Consider the following 17,845-nt stretch of genomic DNA (forward strand, 5'->3'; position numbering starts at 1 on the left):
GTGGCCCTGTCAAGCAGCTGCGCTCAGATTGCGGCACAAATTTTGTTGGTGCATGCAGAGAGATGGGAATCACTACAGAACAGGAAAGAGTCCAGGACTACCTAAAGGAGCAGAAGTGTGTATGGATCTTCAATCCTCCCCATTCATCTAACATGGGCGGAGTGTGGGAGCGCATGATTGGTGTGGCACGACGAATACTAGACAGCATGTTGCTGCAGGCTGGACGTGTGCAGCTGACGCATGAAACATTGACCACATTCCTGGCTGAGGTCACTGCCATAATCAACGCTCGTCCTCTGTTGCCTGTCTCATCTGACCCGGAGCATCCTCACATTCTGTCACCCTCCAACCTACTGACTCAGAAATCGTGCGCATGCATTTCCCCCTTAAGTGACTGTAATCCAAGGGAGATGCTGAAGTATCAATGGAAACGTGTTCAGATGTTGGCTGGTGAGTTCTGGAACAGATGGCGGAAGGAGTACCTCTGCACCTTACAGTCATGCCAGAAATGGAAACACAAAAGGACTGTCATCAGAGAAGGAGATGTGGTTCTTCTCAAGGATAAGCAAGCGAGGAGGAACGAATGGCCAATGGGGGTCATTGTAAAGACTGTTCCAAGCCATGATGGCCTCATTAGGAAGGCTGAGATAAAGGTTGTTCAGCAGGGAACTACAAAGATCTATTATAGACCTATTTCAGAGCTTGTACTTCTTCTATCCCCAGAGTGAAGTTAATATTAGCAGTCATGTTTGTAATGGTATATTGAAGATACCAGACGGGGAGTGTTCTGGCATCGCCAGTCTTAGATTTTAGTTATGTATCCGGAGACTTTTATTTTGAAACCATTTGATACGAAGCAGACATTCAGGAAGTAAATACGCTAGATGAAGCAGCACGGAATTTCTGGTATCGGTTTCTCCTTGTTAGCCCTTTGAAAGCATTACTTGTAAGTAGGAAGTAAAATATATAAATGTGGTGTTATTTAGTGTTAAGTGTGATATTGCTAATGTTAATTGACAGCTAAGTTGTTGTTAAGTTCCTATGTAACTGTTACCGTGAAGTTCATGCTTATACGTATAATACTTACCTTGTATGCTAAATACTCCACATACATAATTAATGACTCTATAGTCTAGTTATGTGTCGCATTGGGTTTGTAATGCGTTTATGGTACTCCAGTACTTTGCACTTACTGGTGTTTATGTATTTGTATTGCAGTTTCACACTAAAGCATGATAAAGTTCTCAACTGCAAACTTGGTGTACGAGACTCTTTGTGTGGAGGTGTTTAACTCGCTGGGTAACAGGATAAGGCATTCTGTGAGGCCAGTACAGTAACGGCTACCATGGATCATGTGAGGCACCCTCAGCCAATCTTGAAATGGCAGTGGCCATGTTCAGTTTTAAGGCAGTTGGCAGTGAGCTAGGAAGAATGTTCCACCAGGAAGGAGTTGTGAAGGAGAATGAGAGGGATAGTTATTTACTGCCCTTATGAGAAGGAAATACAAGATGTGTGAAAGTATGCCGGCGCAGATCCAGTGATAATCATTTAGGGAAGCATTAGAGAGTTGAGTCTTTAACCGGTAGCCAGTGGAGAGAGATGCAAATTATCAACAAATAATCAATTACATGAGTAGTCATAGTAGATTTAGTCATAGTAACCATACATTTTATTTATTTATTTAACCTTTTTCATTAAATTACAATGTCATGATCAACGCAACAGTCACAATTCATTACATTTCAAATGTGTTTATTGAACCTTTTTTTTCCATTCAACACCAAATATACAACAGAATATTTTACATTATTCTTGAAATGAATATCTGTCTCCACACAAAGTTATTTATTCAGCGTTGTGAACTTCCATCGACATCCATTTAAAATAAATGTTCTCCTTTTCTGCGTACTGGAGTTAGCAGTTATGTGTTTTTGGCAAAAGGTTGCTGGCTTTCCTTCAAAGAGTGAATAATGTCATGGTTCTGTCCCATCTTGTCTTGCTTTTCTTGATTTAGTGGCAGAATCATGACAGAACATCTTGTTTTATGTGGAGGGAGGCAATTATGGCCCTCGTGGCCTTCCAAACACTCTCTCCGGTCTCGTCTTGTCTCGGTTCCTGCCCTCTCGTTTGCTCATTATTGATTGTTAATTATTTCATCCCTGACAGCTGTTCTCCCTTGATTTGATCCCTATTTAAGGCCCATGTGTTTATTGTCCTGTGCGGTTTCGTTTTATTTTGTTGCATACCCGACTCGTGTCCTGCCAGTCAATTAACGCTTCACCTTGTCAAGTGGATTATACCCTGTCGTGTTGGATTGTTTCGTGTCTTGATGCCTCGTTTCCCCAGTCCAGTCTATCGTGTGAATTTAAGTCTCCTGTTTTTTGCCACCTCGTGGGAAGTGTTTGTTTTTTAGTTTATTTATATAGTTAAGTTCCTGTTTTACTCCCCATCGTGGGTTTTTGTTTGTCTTTATAAAAAAGTTTGAGCTTTTGTGCACCGCTGCCTGCATCTGGGTTCTCTTTCTGTGTCCGAACCCTGACACAATGAACCATAAAACATGGACGAAGTGTCTGTGATGCCACCGGTAGGTTCCTGATAATCTTTCAGTGTCATTGGCAGGGCCGCCAGCGGCAGTGTGAATGCTCGTCAAAGTGGGCGGAAGGTGCCTTCGCCATCTTAGCAGCGAGTTTTTGCATTTCACTCACAGATAATTAAAAATGAGCAAAGAGGTGGGACGTGTTTGCAACTTAGGTACCTGGTTGCTTATATCCACTGTCATTCAAGTGGCCACGCCCTTAATTAATGCAGCATTTTAAGGCTTAATACAATTGAACCTCCTGAAGTTATAACCCCACCCCTTACAGTTGTACTGATGGGCTAAATTAGTTGTATAGACCACAAGCATTTTTTGTACCAGGCTGTAAATCTGATGAAGTTGGGCATTTTAACATGGGGCTCAATGAGATTCTACTCTGTTGGAGCAGTCTCTAGTGGCCAGTTGATGAATTGCAGTTTTATAATAATAATAATAATGATTTATTTTTCAATAGTGCCTTTAAAGTGTATCTCAAAGTGCTTTACAGGTAAAATTCAGTACAAAAATCAATAAAAATAAAACATACAAATATACAAATATAAAATACAAAAATCAAGTAAAGGCAACCATAAATAAATGTGTTTTAAGACAAGATTTAAAAGTGCTAAGAGATTTAGACTACCTTTACTCATTCATCAAAGCATTCCATCATTTTGGAGCTAAAGAAGAGAAAGCTCTATCACCCATCTATCTCAACCGGGTCGATGGAATAGTAAAAAGACAAGTTATAGTTGAGCGAAAGTCACGCTCTGGAGTATAGGGAATAAAGTCAATTCCGTGTTGGTTTCACACATAGACCGGGAGTTTGCTGCTTGCTTTGAGGATTTGCTGCCTTTATTCACCTTTGGTGGTTAACAGGGTTCCTCCCAGAATGCAACACGTTTTTAAAAATACAGAAAAATACTTGTAAAACCCAATAGGGAAAATTCCTTCATTTAAAAACAGTAAATTAACCCCTATTTTTAGGGATTTTTTTAGAGTGTAGAAAACATGTTGCTTTCACAAATTATTATGAGAAATTATTTTATCCCTTTATAACAAGAAAATCTATAGTTTAAACAACATATTATCATGTCGAAACAAGATAATATATTGTTTAACCATATTATTTAATTTTAAAGACATAGTATCCTGTTAAAAATACATCTGGCTGAATCCAAAATCGTCAGTCGTCAGCCGGTAGAATCTGTATAAACAAAAATAACAGAGTTACTTCTTTCTCTGCCGCTATGTAGGGTGAGCTTGATAGAGTTCTGGTGCTGACGACTGGTAGGTGTGGCGGCTTGATTGCCCCGTTGCCATGGCGACGCTGCTCGTCACACTAGCCAACAACGCTTTTCTTTGCGTTGCAGTCGCATTTGTTTAAGTGCTGTAGCGTAAAGTCAACCTGTAAGACGCTAGATAGTAAAGTACAATTCTGATTTTGCTGTGAAAATGCAGTGTTTTAACATGTTTAGCTTAAAGGGGAGCTCCACACACACGTCTTTGAAGTAGACTTAACGTTACATATATTAAAATCATACACATGTTAAAGACGCTTTTTAATGTCTGTGTAACATGTGACCTGTATGTAGTGGTGTAGGCGAGATCGTGGTTCGAGACCGATGAGTAATTGTTAATGAGCACCAGCTGTCCGCGCACCGGTCTTGAAACACGTAGGAGATCGGCAGCATATAAGATAACGAGCATTCGGACCGTCGAAGAGAGAGGACTGGGCCCGAACATGTTTTATGGTTATATGTATGTTTTTGTTTTGTGATTTGTTTTGTTCGCCGGAGGTCGGACGTGAGGGGCCACCGGCTGTTATTATTTGTATTAAAACTTTGTTTAAATGTTCGCCGGTTCCCATCTCCTTCTTTCCCTACTTGGAATGTTGCTACACTGTTGATTTGTCGATCAATAGTGCAATGGGGCACACCACAACATCAAATACACATCAAAGTAATGTAGCTTACGTCTGTTAATATGTGGTACAAACACTTTGAATACAATATGTGGTAACACTTTGAATTACCTTCACTATAAAAAGACTGAGATTTTTCCACATAAAATGTAAAATAAACGGAATTTTACAGATTTTTATGTATTTCTGAAATACAAGTTTGCATGAAACTTTGCTGATGCACTTAATACGCAAACATTTGTGTATACACACTGTTGATAAATGAGGCCCCTGGATATCTTCAGCAATAAACAAATTCAAATCTGCTCTGTTCCGCAAACAAAACTGCTCTTTTCCACCAAAGAGGACTGCGACTGCCATGCATCATCATTTGGACTTTTTATAAATAAATAATTGTGTTTGCACTGATGGCCGACTTTCTTTCCAGGAGGGGGGTAGGAGTCTGCTGGCCGGATGGGTCCCCGGCCTGAGTCAGGCGGTGGGTGTATGTGGCGGTTCAGCGCGAGGTCTGCGGCAGGAGTGGGAGTAAGGAGAAGAGCGTTGTGTAAGTAGGTCAAGTTCAGAGGTGGAAAGTAACGAATTACATTTACTCTGGTTACTGTATGGAGTAGGTTTTTTGTGTACTTGCACCTTTTTAAGTAGCTTTTAAAATCTGTAATTTTATTTGTACTTAAGTATGATTTGTGTGATGTATTGTACTTTGTTATATTTAAAATCACATCCGTTACTGTGTAAAAAAAAACTGAATAATGGGCGCGAGTTAGCATCGATACCAGAAGAGCGATGGAGACGGAGAATTTAAACTTTGGTATATTGCACCTGTCCTAATTTGAAACCCTATCGAACTCTTGCTGCTGAAGACAATGAAGTAAACCCCTGGCCATATTTAAAGGGGTCATTTGACTCAGCTAAAACGAATATTATTGTTTACTTTAGATGTAATACAATGTGTATAATCGTTTTAAGCTTAAAAAACGCTGTATTTTCCACATACCATTCATATTTGTATCTCCTCTTTGCTCCGCCTCTCTGAAACGCGAGGTATGCTATGATTGGCCAGGTCACTAGTGCATAGTGATTGGTCGAATAATGCACGAAAATGTAACGCCTCTTACCATAGTCGGAACATCAGGCTGCGACAGTACAAAGAGATTTACAAGACCGCCCACCTTCTAGTCAAATCATAACACAAAGTGACGTACATGCGTGGGGGTGTGGTTACACGAGGCGTTTCAGGCTGGTCTGTGTTCGCATTCGCTTTTAGATAGAATGCCTCTTTTGTTCCAACACTTTAATTTTTGTAATGTTATGAAATACATGCATGGGAAACTTATAATACACCAAAGACAAAGAAAAACATGTTTTTCCGCCAAGACAGGATCATGGAAGCTGTGCAAACTGGCATTTTATAAAAATTCTAATAAGCAAGAATGTAGAGGTAAGATAAACAATATTTGTTTTAATACTGCTCGTACCCTTGTTCCATTAGTAACTAATAAGAAGTTTGAACTGTTTCGTAAGAGTTAAAACAACATTGGTGCAGAATGCTTTATATTGTAAGGGTGAATGGAATCAAACAACTTCTGCTTTAATGTCATATTTAAACTTGCATCATATGTTTCTCTCTTCTGTAAGCGCGGTCCAAGAAATTCAAATGAAAATGTGCTTGCTAATTTCATGCATTTTGAAAAGCCCTACCGGGAAATGACCGTTTTGCCAGATCATTTACATTTAGGCATTTGGCAGACGCTTTTATCCAAAGCGACTTACATTGCTTTATCCTATACATTTTACATAGGTATTTGCAATCCCCTGGGATCGAACCCACAACCTAGCGTTGTTAACGCAATGCTCTTACCACTGAGCTATCAAATTGTTGAAAAGAACAGCAAACAATGACAAGCCCAAAATAAACCTACAAATCTACACATTTAATAAGGCAAAAAAACAATACGCGCACTTTGAAGAAGTTTCTTTACAAACTGTGACTATGATATTCTTTAGCCAAGCTGTTTTAAGAGCTCCCCAATGAGTTACTCAAATTCTCTTTGAGAAGAAAATAGAAACAGGAGGACCTTTTGAAGAATACAGTGAGCTAGAAATATCAATTAATCAGACACTTCAGAAATTGGTGATAAAACACTTACACTGTCTACATATAGCTCAATGTCCCATTTGTGCTGGCCAAAAGTGGTCTTATATAATTTGACTTATTTTGTATACACTACTAGGTTGCAGTATTCAGTCAGAGAGAACAGAACTTATGCTAGGTATTTTAATGACATTAGTCTTTAAAGCAAAAAAGCAAGTTGAATTACCACTAATCAAAAATAATCCTGATACATTACCAGTGCTTGCATGTTTAGAGTCTACAATTTAGTATGTTTGTAAATTTTAAGCTGTGAATATTTCAAATTGAAACATTTCACACTCCGTTTCATCATCTTAAAATTAAATAATCAAAATTCACATTTTAAATTTGGTTTTAAATACAATATTTAATATTAGACAGATAATTTTGAGTCTATATTATTTTGATTTAAAAATTTGCTTCCACAAATTCAGGGGTTCAAATTTGGCTTGAAATTCAAAGTTTTACATCCGGGAATCCGAGGAAAAGCAATAGAGCGCCGATTCTACAAATGCATGATCTCTCCCTGCTGCCTGACCGCTTCAACAGCAGGTGGTACAAATCGGTTCTGACCAACAATGCTCTAGGCCTATAATGCTCAGACTTTGACTGACCTCCTGCTCTGGCTTGAAGGAATTAGGTTATTTTTTTACTTCAACACATCATGTTCACTTAAATATTATGCATCATCAGCATGTACAGGACATTAATTGTGTTTAAAGCGGTCAAATACTGAGATCTCAACCAGCATCTCATTAATAACTGCTCCGATTTTAACACTTAGGCAACTCTCCCAGTATGTGCTTCTTTATATGACAAAGCAGCAATCTCTACAGACTTTCTTTTTATTTTCCTCACATGATCTTGTTTCGATTTGCGACTCTCAGAAAATGCTGGATGTTGTGGAATTGTGGAAATGTTCGTCGTTTTTATTTTGTTAATACAAAATAGAAAAACTGATATTTTAGCCAAGCAAACTTCTTGAGCAGGCCAGATAAAATTGACCAGATACAAATAGACAGCACTTTCTTTAGAGCCAGACTAGACCCGGAATGTCTTGTGCAGCCTGCAGCCAAGCAATATCTCACAGCGTTATGGATCTAACAGCTGTAAGATGTTTTTTGAGCGCAAAGATACAAACTTTTGTTGCATACTGTGTTCGTTTCCCAAAATGTGCCATAAACTGCATCAGTTGCTGTCTGTTAATGAAAATAAAAAATGTCAATCTCTCAGTATTAACCTAATTTCGTCTTGCAAAGTTTGGTGCAAAAACAACAAAAAATATTTGTTGTTTACATGACAATTAAACCTATTTAATTTCTGTCTTTCGAGTCGATTCGGAAAAAGCAAATTCATTTTAAATTACCAGAGACCTGATGCCACATCGGACACGACCTTTTGTCAACGTTTTATACCCGAAGGTGCTGGGACCCATAAGGACCTCTAACATACCTGTACACCTCAACGTAAAATGTATGTGTAGAGTTCAGTTAAATGATCAAGTTTACCCTCTTTAAACTTATGCTGACTCAATGAGATGCAAACATTTTGCTGAATATCCGCAACATGCATGGTGGCATGGTGGAACCAAAAAGTTCTAAGCTTGTAAGGTTTCCTAAATGCTTGAGCCTACTCTATGCCTTTAGCGTCCACGGACCACTCCATCACGGCTGGTGTACCTTACTAAAATGCTTAATGTTACTTTATCTTCAGACCAGATGACCAAAATTAGTACCTTATTAGTTACCTTATTAATAAAGGGTAGGCTATACAGAAATGCGGAAGAGCACTGAATATGAACGCAAAAAGCACAAAATGACAAAATAAGAATTTTAGGATGTCCAGGCGTATTACTCACATAGGCTGAAAACATAACTAGGAGGAAACACAATGACGCGAGTTAGGTATGTGTCTTTATTGTTGCAGTATTTCAGTTTTTTTATTCATTCATCATTTAGCCTAATAGGCTATAATTGGCTTTATTTTTCGTTCTGACCTGAGAGATTTCAGATGAAAAGTAGGCATAATTATTTCCATTGATATATCTCTTTTAAGTGGTAATTGTTTTGTTTAAGTTTAAGCATTTGTATCCTACATTTACAAAATATTTTACAAATACGTTTTTAAGAAAATACTTATTTTAATATGTTATTATATTGTAGATTATTTTACCTTCTGATAAAAATAGTTCATGGCTTGCTCTTATATCTGTTTGCACTAATTTTTCATTTACTACTGTAGTTTTTAATGGATATCTATTGCTTTTTTTCCTATTTAGTTTTATACCAAAATAAAATGTTTCATTTGAACCGTTAAGTGTATTGTGATGGTGTTATGAACCTAATGTAATGCTTTAAAATCTTGTTGTATTGTATTCTGGCACATTTAATCATATACCATTGCATGTGTCATTCAAATAGCTTCATGGAATGAACTTATTGTATTTTAAAAGCTCAATACACAGTATGGTTCAGTAAATCACTGTTATATATCCATTTTTTCTCATCCCAGAAACTCAAACCATTATTTGATGACTTAAGATGGTGCTTATCAATAGCACAATTTTATGTTTGTATTTGGCAAGGTACAGAAATTATTTAAAGTAATTTACCCACACGATCTTAACCAATATTGTTTTGCTCCTGTATGACATAGCACTTTATTGCTCACTGAACTCTTTTTAAGTTAATTTGAATAAAAATGCTAAATGCTGCATAAAAACGACTTAATGTTAATATATCATATGCACGTAAAAAGCAATGGATGCGTATTTATAGCAAGCCAAATACAAACATAAACTGGTACTCTAGATAGACTTATTTAAAACCAAGTTGAATTTTTTAAATGAAATTTAAAAGGTGAATTTTGATTATTTAATTTTTAGACGATGAAACGGAGTGTGAAATGTTTCAATTTGAAATATTCACAGCGTAAATTTACAACCATACTGAATTGCAGACTCTAAACATGCAAGCAGCAGTGTTGCCACAGTTACTTTGAAAGGGAAATCTGATTACTGATTATACCTCTAAAAAGTAACTCAGTTACTGTACAGATTACTGGATTTTAAAAGTAATTAAATTAGATTACATGTTACTTTATTAGTTACATTCAGCAGCTGCCGCCAACACCCCCGCTGCCTCAACATAAAAATGACAATCGGTTTTGCCAACACTCACTTTATTGGGAGTGTATTTTTAACAATAATGTCAACAATGTATCTTCTGACATTTTAAGTTGAACTTAAAGACTATTTCCTGAAAAAAACATGTTTTTATTAAAAAAAATTGATTTTTTTTGAAAAGACTGATTTTCTTGATTTCACTTAACGGTCAAATCAGTCTTTCTTGACCTGACATATAAAACTGTTAACACTTTAATAATGGCAAAACCTACTTTTTATAATCTACATTATTTATTAATGTAAATATTATTTTATTTTTAACATGTTTTATGAACATTGAACCTGTTGTTCACAGAATTAGAGCAGCAAGCAGTGGTTTTACAAAACAAGTGTAAAACGCACAAAACGAGAGCGAGTCAACCGTGTTTAAGGGCAGCATTTCCTCTACAACATACTGCCCGTCTTGCTCTGTAAATTGGACTGTGCTGTGCTGCGACTCCAATTAATTGTTTCTTCAAATTTGACATAGTGTTTTTGTAGCTAGATAGCACTTTGTCGCCAGCACAGAGAGTACAACGAACCTTAATATTGACATCTAGCAGACACAAACTCGTGACTGTATTTCCAGCTAGAAACGTACATCTCTTTCCTCCCTACATTTTTGTTTCCGTTTGTGTCGCTGTGTGGTAGGGGCTATTACACGTGAATTGTCCTCATGCTGAAAACGTGACTTGTCGCATAATGCTACGTGACTTCACTCCATGAGACGCAAGAAGAAAGCAAAAAATATATATTTTTACTAAGGAAAATGACAAAAATAGTAACGCACAGTGACTTGGATAAATAACTTTAATCTGATTAATGGTTTGGAAAAAGTAACGCGTTAGATTACTCGTTACTGAAAAATGTGGTCAGATTGTGCTAGTCCGGGCAGGCAGCACGACTGCCGTGGCGTACATCAATCATCATGGCAAACGCTCACGGCAGATGCCACGTTATCCCAGGCAAGCTAACCAGACAGCCGTTGCGCTCTCTCGGAACGCCCTACGGAGAGTGGCGACTTTATGATTACAATATATCATATTTGGCAGACTAAGAGCGGTTCAAAAAACCCTTATGATGACAAGGAATTGGAGGACCGTGACGTCGCCCGGTATGGCGCAGTCAGGGCCCCACCCTGGAGCCAGGCCCGGGGTTGGGGCTCGTTGAGCACCTCATGGTTGGGCCTTCCCCCATGGGGTCTGGCCGGGCTCAGCCCGAAGGAGCAGCGTGGGGCCACCCTCCCGTGGACCCACCAGCTGCAGGAGGGACCGTAAGGGGCCGGTGCAAAGTGGATCGGGTGGCAGTCGAAGGCGGGGCCTCGACAACCCGATCCCTGGACGCAGAATCTAGCTCTAGGGACATGGAACGTCACCTCTCTGACGGGGAATGAGCCTGAGATTGTGTGTGAGATTTCGACTAGAAATAGTTGGGATCACCTCAACGCACAGCTTAGGCTCTGGAACCACTCTCCTCGAGGGAGGATGGACTCTTCACCACTCTGGAGTTGCCCATGGTGAGAGGCGGTGGGCTGGTGTTGGTTTGCTTATAGCCCCCCAGCTCAGCCGCCATGTGTTTGAGTTTACCCCGGTGAACGAGAGGGTCGCGTCCCTGCGCCTTCGAGCGGGAATAGGTCTCTCACTGTAGAGTACCCGGCCTTCTTGGAGACTCTGGGAGGGGTGCTGGAAAGCGCCCCGACTGGGGACTCCGTCGTTCTGCTGGGGGACTTCAACGCCCATGTGGGCAACGACAGTGACACCTGGAGGGGCGTGATTGGGAGCAACGGCCCCCCTGATCTGAACCTGAGTGGTGTTCTGTTATTGGACTTCTGTGCTAGTTACAGCTTGGCCATAACGGACACCATGTTCAAGCATAAGGGTGTCTATCAGTGCACATGGCACCAGGACACCCTTGGCCGGAGGTCGATGATCGACTTTGTGGTCGTTTCATCTGACCTACGGCCGTATGTCTTGGACACTCGGGTGATGAGAGGGGCGGAGCTGTCAACTGATCACCACCTGGTGGTGAGTTGGATCCGATGGCGGGGGAGGAAGCTGGACAGACTCGGCAGACCCAAACGTACTGTCAGGGTCTGTTGGGAATGTTTAGCCGAATCGCCTGTCAGAGAGTTCTTCAATTTCCACCTCCGGCAGAGCTTCGACCAGATCCCGAGGGAGTCTGGAGATATTGAGTCTGAGTGGACCATGTTCTCCACCTCCATTGTCAACGTGGCCACTCGGAGCTGTGGCTGTAAGGTCTCCGTTGCCTATCGAGGCGGCAATCCCCGAACCCCGTGTTGGACACCGGAACTAAGGGATGCCGTCAAGCTGAAGAAGGAGTCTTATCGGGCCTGGCTGGCTTGTGGGACTCCAGAGGCAGCTGACAGGTACCATCAGGCCAAGTGGACGGCAGCCCGGATGGTTGGGTAGGCAAAAACTCGGGCTTGGGAGGAGTTCGGTGAGGCCATGGAGAAGGACTATCGGTAGGCCTCGAAGAGATTCTGGGAAACCGTCCGGCGCCTCAGGAGGGGTAAGCAGTGCCCTACCTACGCTGTTTACAGTTGAGGGGGGCAGCTGTTGACCTCGACCGGGGATATCGTCGGGCGGTGGAAGGAATACTTAGAGGATCTCCTCAATCCCGCCGTCACGTCTTCCATTGAGGAAGCTGAGGCTGAGGGCTCGGAGGCGAACTCCCCCATCACCCGGGCCGAAGTTACCGAGGTAGTCAAGAAACTCCTCGGTGGCAGGGCACCGGGGGTGGACCAGATCCACCCTGAGTACCTCAAGTCTCTGGATGTTGTGGGGCTGTCTTGGCTGACACTTCTCTGCAGCATCGCGTGGGGGTCGGGGACAGTGCCCTTGGACTGGCAGACCGGGGTGGTGGTCTCTCTGTTTAAGAAGGGGGACCGGAGGGTGTGCTCCAACTATCGGGGATCACACTTCTCAGCCTTCCCGGGAAAGTCTATGCCAGGGTACTGGAGAGGAGAATCCGGCCGATGGTAGAACCTCGGATTCAGGATGAACAGTGTGGTTTTCGTCCCGGTCGTGGAACACTGGACCAGCTCTATACCCTCTCCAGGCGGCTGGAGGGTGCATGGGAGTTTGCCCAACCAATCCACATGTGTTTTGTGGATTTGGAGAAGGCATTCGACTGTGTCCCTCCCGGCATCTTGTGGAGGGTGCTCTGGGAGTAAGGGATTCGGGACCCTTTGCTAAGGGCTATCCGGTTCCTGTACCACCGGAACAGGAGCTTGGTTCGCATTGCCGGCAGTAAGTCAGACTTGTTCCCGGTGCATGTTGGACACCGGCAGGGCTGCCCTTTGTCACCGGTTCTGTTCAAAATTTTTATGGACAGAACTTCTAGGCGCAGCCAGGGGCCGGAGGGCATCGGGTTTGGGGACCACACGATTTCATCTCTGCTCTTTGCGGATGATGATGTTGTTGTGCTGGCCCCATCAGACCAGGACCTTCAGCATGTACTGGGACGGTTTGCAGCCGAGTGTGAAGCGGCTGGAATGAGAATCAGCACCTCCAAATCTGAGGCCATGGTTCTCAGTCGGAAAACCGTGGCTTGCTCACTTCAGGTTGGCTGAGAGTTCCTGCGTGGAGGAGTTCAAGTATTTGGGGGTCTTGTTCACGAGTGAGGGAAGGATGGACCGGGAGATTGACAGATGGGTTGGTGCAGCTTCTGCAGTAATACGGTCGCTGTACCGGTCTGTCGTTGTGAAGAAGGAGCTGAGCCGCAAGGCGAAGCTCACGATTTACCGGTCAATCTACCTTCCTACTCTCACCTATGATCATGAGCTGTGGGTCATGACCGAAAGAACAAGATCCCGGATACAGGCGGCCGAAATGAGCTTTCTCCGCAGGGTGGCTGGGCGATCTCTTAGAGATAGGGTGAGAAGCGCGGTCACTCGGCAGGAGCTCAGAGTAGAGCCGCTGCTCCTCCACATCGAGAGGGGCCAGCTGAGGTGGCTCGGGCATCTTTTCCGGATGCCCCCTGGACGCCTTCCCGGGAAGGTGTTCCGGGCATGTCCCACCAGTAGGAGACCCCGGGGAAGACCAAGGACACGCTGGAGGGACTATGTCTCCCGGCTGGCCTGGGAACGCCTTAGTGTCCCCTCGGAAGAGCCGGAGGAAGTGTCTATGGAGAGGGAAGCCTGGGCATCCCTGCTTAGACTGTTGCCTGCCGCGACCAGGCCCAGGATGAAGTGGAAGAAGATGGATGGATGGAATTTCTTAAATAGTAGGTAGCATGAGATCATGAAAATGATATTTCATGCAGTCTGTTCTGTTGCCGTGTTTGAAAGTAAGCTGTCTGCCAAGTTGTAAGTCCGAAGGGGAATAAATAACGAAGTTATTTGCTTGTAAAAATGGGAGTCGACTCTGAATCACACAAACGAGCTGTGGAATAGTTCACCCGCATATCTAGGTCACTATACATAGTCCCTGCCTACGTTTTGCTGAGACTGACGCGGAAACTTATTTCATTTTCATTGTAACAAAGCAGCTGTACATAAGACACTTTGAATACAAGAAAAATAACTAAAGGCATATACCTTTAAAAACAAGAAAAAGGTGAAAACAACAAAAGACAGACATACAAATGCTCCACACACACAATATGCATACATTCTTACACACATTGACATAGACGCACACACACAAACACACTCGCACACACGCAAACACACTCGCACACACGCGCAGTGAAAGCACACATTTGAGATAAGGGAGAGAGAAACACAGGACAAATATTAAATGGACTATACATTTGTATATGTAATATTAATTATGTTTAACTTCTGAATTCTAAAGCAGCACCCCGGCCAGGCAAATAGTGCAAAACAATATGCAAACGGTGGCGAGGAACCCAAAACTCCAATCGAGAAAAAAAAAACTCAGGAGAACCCAGGCCCAACCAAACATTCCAGTTCCCCTCAGGCAAAAGCTGCTGCCTCTGCACAAGCTCAACAGTGCTTGCACAACAAGGCAAAAAAAATAAAAAATACGAATAAGGTAAATTATAGATTTAAGATTATCATTAACAATCTAATAGCATTTGAAGTCAAGTTGCCGCGTCCTTTATCCAGCTCTATTATCTCAGCTCTTGTCAGGTCATCGCTTCCCATTCTCAGCTCTGCCATCAGGTCTGGGCATGAACTGCATCCTGCGGTAACCTTGGAACAAAAAGACAAGACTGGTTGAGAGTAGAGTACTGTTCTGCACTCTTTGATGCAACAAGTACATCATTTGTTGTTGGATGTGTTCCTGGTTCCGGTTGATCTATATAATGCAGCCTAAATCCTCTGAGGATTAATATTAATATTAATTTCTCCTCCCCCAAACACTGTCGCTCGGTGATGCGTATGTATTATGTCTAGAGCCTGTCTTCTACGGTGTGACACTAAGTCCGTCTTATTTCAACTACCAAAGGAAGTACGTCTGAGGGAAAAATGGTTACAATTCATTTGTAAAACGATACCAGAGGAGTATAACCCCAGGGTTTAACTGTGCGCGCGTCATTTCACCGAAGATTGGTTTAATAATCTTGGCGCGTTCACTGCAGGATATGTGAAACGACGATCCTTGAAAGAGGGGACTATACCAACTCTATTTGGACCTGTTAGCTCCACCGTATCACAACCTGTAAGCGGACTATTCATTTCTGTCTTAACTTCAAGAAAAAAATTCGTACCTTATGTCTGTGTTTAGCTAATGCATATAACGCTAACATTAGCATGTACCGTTATTTCTGGGGTGTTACAGTTTGCTTATCTTGCTATTACGTTTGCATTATGACACATTTGCCGCACATGCACCTATATAAATATATTTGGGTGATACTACAATAATTTTTCATAACGTCGACTTTCTAAAATGCTCTATGTACCATGACAACGCACAGTTAAGACAAAATAATAGTATTACTAATGTATTAACAGTATTTTAAGAAAAAATATATATTTTAATTTATTGATGAGCAAAAGCACAACATGCATGTTGTCACACTGGGAGTTTTTATGACAAGAGTTGTCACTTGCCACTGACAAACATCCTCTTCCAGTCGTCGTGGAGTTTGTTGTGGATTGGCGTCTTCTTCCTCATCAGACTCGGGCTCAAATTGGTACGTAAAATCGCCGTCATCTCTAGCTACACATATAATATACATGACATCCAACCACATGTAAACCGTAATCCTGTAAAGATGGTAGTGGGGTTCCATTTGCGACTAATGATGAACGCATTTGACCAATAACAACAGACTACACCATCTGACCAATCACATGACACAAGGTTAGCGGGTAGGCGGGGCCTTGACGGATGAATCGCGGAACGAATCATTTGAGAGTCAGTCAAGAAGTAAGGTACGAATAACTGCCTATTATAAGGACATTATAGTGTTTAAACACATTGTATGTACATAAACTTGTTGTTGGACACTCCATAAACCAAAGTAGGGCCTAAAAAACCATATGCTGGGAACTCTTTAATGTTAATACTTTTAATGTTAGTAAATCTAGATATTACATCTGAACTAAGTGCGTTACACGTCTTGCGGCAACTTGAAGAAGCGCATATGCGGATTAGAAATTTTGTCACACTTGGCGCCAAAACCAAGGCCAAGTCTCATGAGAAGATAGTCCCAGCCTCAGACGGGACGTCTTGCACAAGGGCCGTTTACAAAACGTATGATTCATAGGCACAAGGTGCGTCCCAAATCGAGCACACATGCAACATTCTACGCCATTTTGTTAAAAATAGTAGTGTATTCACATTGAAAATGTATTTAATGTGCACTTAAATTACGGATGATGTGTGTAACTGTGCAGGGATACTCTTATATACAGTACATATACTGTATTTAAATATTGCATTTTTTTTTTATTGGTTATCCTGATATCGCTATCATTTAAAATATACTACGTAACGTACCTTTATATTTATTTATTTGTTTATTTTACATTAAATTGCATTGTCATGATCAACGCAACAGTTAAGTCATTACATTTCAAATGTATTTGCTGAAACATTTAATTTTTATAAAAATATACAACAAATATACAATATAATATTTTACATTCCTCATGTCCTTTTTTTTTCATAAAACTGCATCAGCGTTATATGCATACAGTTGAAAGAAACTGAACCCTTTGGGCATACTTGGATTTCTTCATAAATTGGTCATAAAATGTGTTCTGATCTTCATCTAAGTCACAACAATAGAGAAACACAGTCTGCTTAAACTAATACCGCACAAACATTATACGTTTTCATGTTTTTATTGAACACAACATGTAAACATTCATAGTACAGGGTAGAAAAAGTATGTGAAACCCTAGGTTAATGACTTCTCCAAGAGCTAATTGGAGCCAGGAGTCAGCCAACCTGGGGTCCAATCAATGTGATGAGATTGGATGTGTTGATTAAAGCTGGCCTGTCCAATAAAAAACACACACCAGTTTTGAGTTTGCTGTTCTGAAGAAGCGTTGTCTGATGTGAACCATGCCTCGCACAAAAGAGCTCTCAGAAGACCTACGATCAAGAATTGTTGACTTACATAAAGCTGGAAAGGGCTACAAAAGTATATCTAAAAGCCTTGATGTCCATGTGTCCATGGTAAGACAGATTGTCTACAAATGGAGAAAGTTCAGCACTCCCTAGGCGTGGTCGTCCTGTAAAGATGACTGCAAGAGCACAGCACAGAATGCTCAATGAGGTGAAGAAGAATCCTAGAGTGTCAGCTAAACACTTATAGAAATCTCTGGCACATGCTAACATTTTTGTTGACAAAACTACAATAAGGAAAACATTAAACAAGAATGGACTTCATGGGAGGACACCACGGAGGAAGCCACTGCTGTCCAAAAAAAACATTGCAGCACGTTTGAAGTTTGCAAAAGAGCACCTGGATGTTCCACAGCACTACTGGCAAAACATTCTGTGGACAGATGAAACCAAAATTGAGTTGTTTGGAAAGAACACACAACGCTATGTGTGGAGAACAAAAGGCACAGCACACCAACATGAAAACCTCATCCCAACTGTGAAA

The sequence above is a fragment of the Triplophysa dalaica genome, chromosome 6 (assembly GCF_015846415.1).
Source record: "Triplophysa dalaica isolate WHDGS20190420 chromosome 6, ASM1584641v1, whole genome shotgun sequence".
NCBI lineage: Eukaryota > Metazoa > Chordata > Actinopteri > Cypriniformes > Nemacheilidae > Triplophysa > Triplophysa dalaica.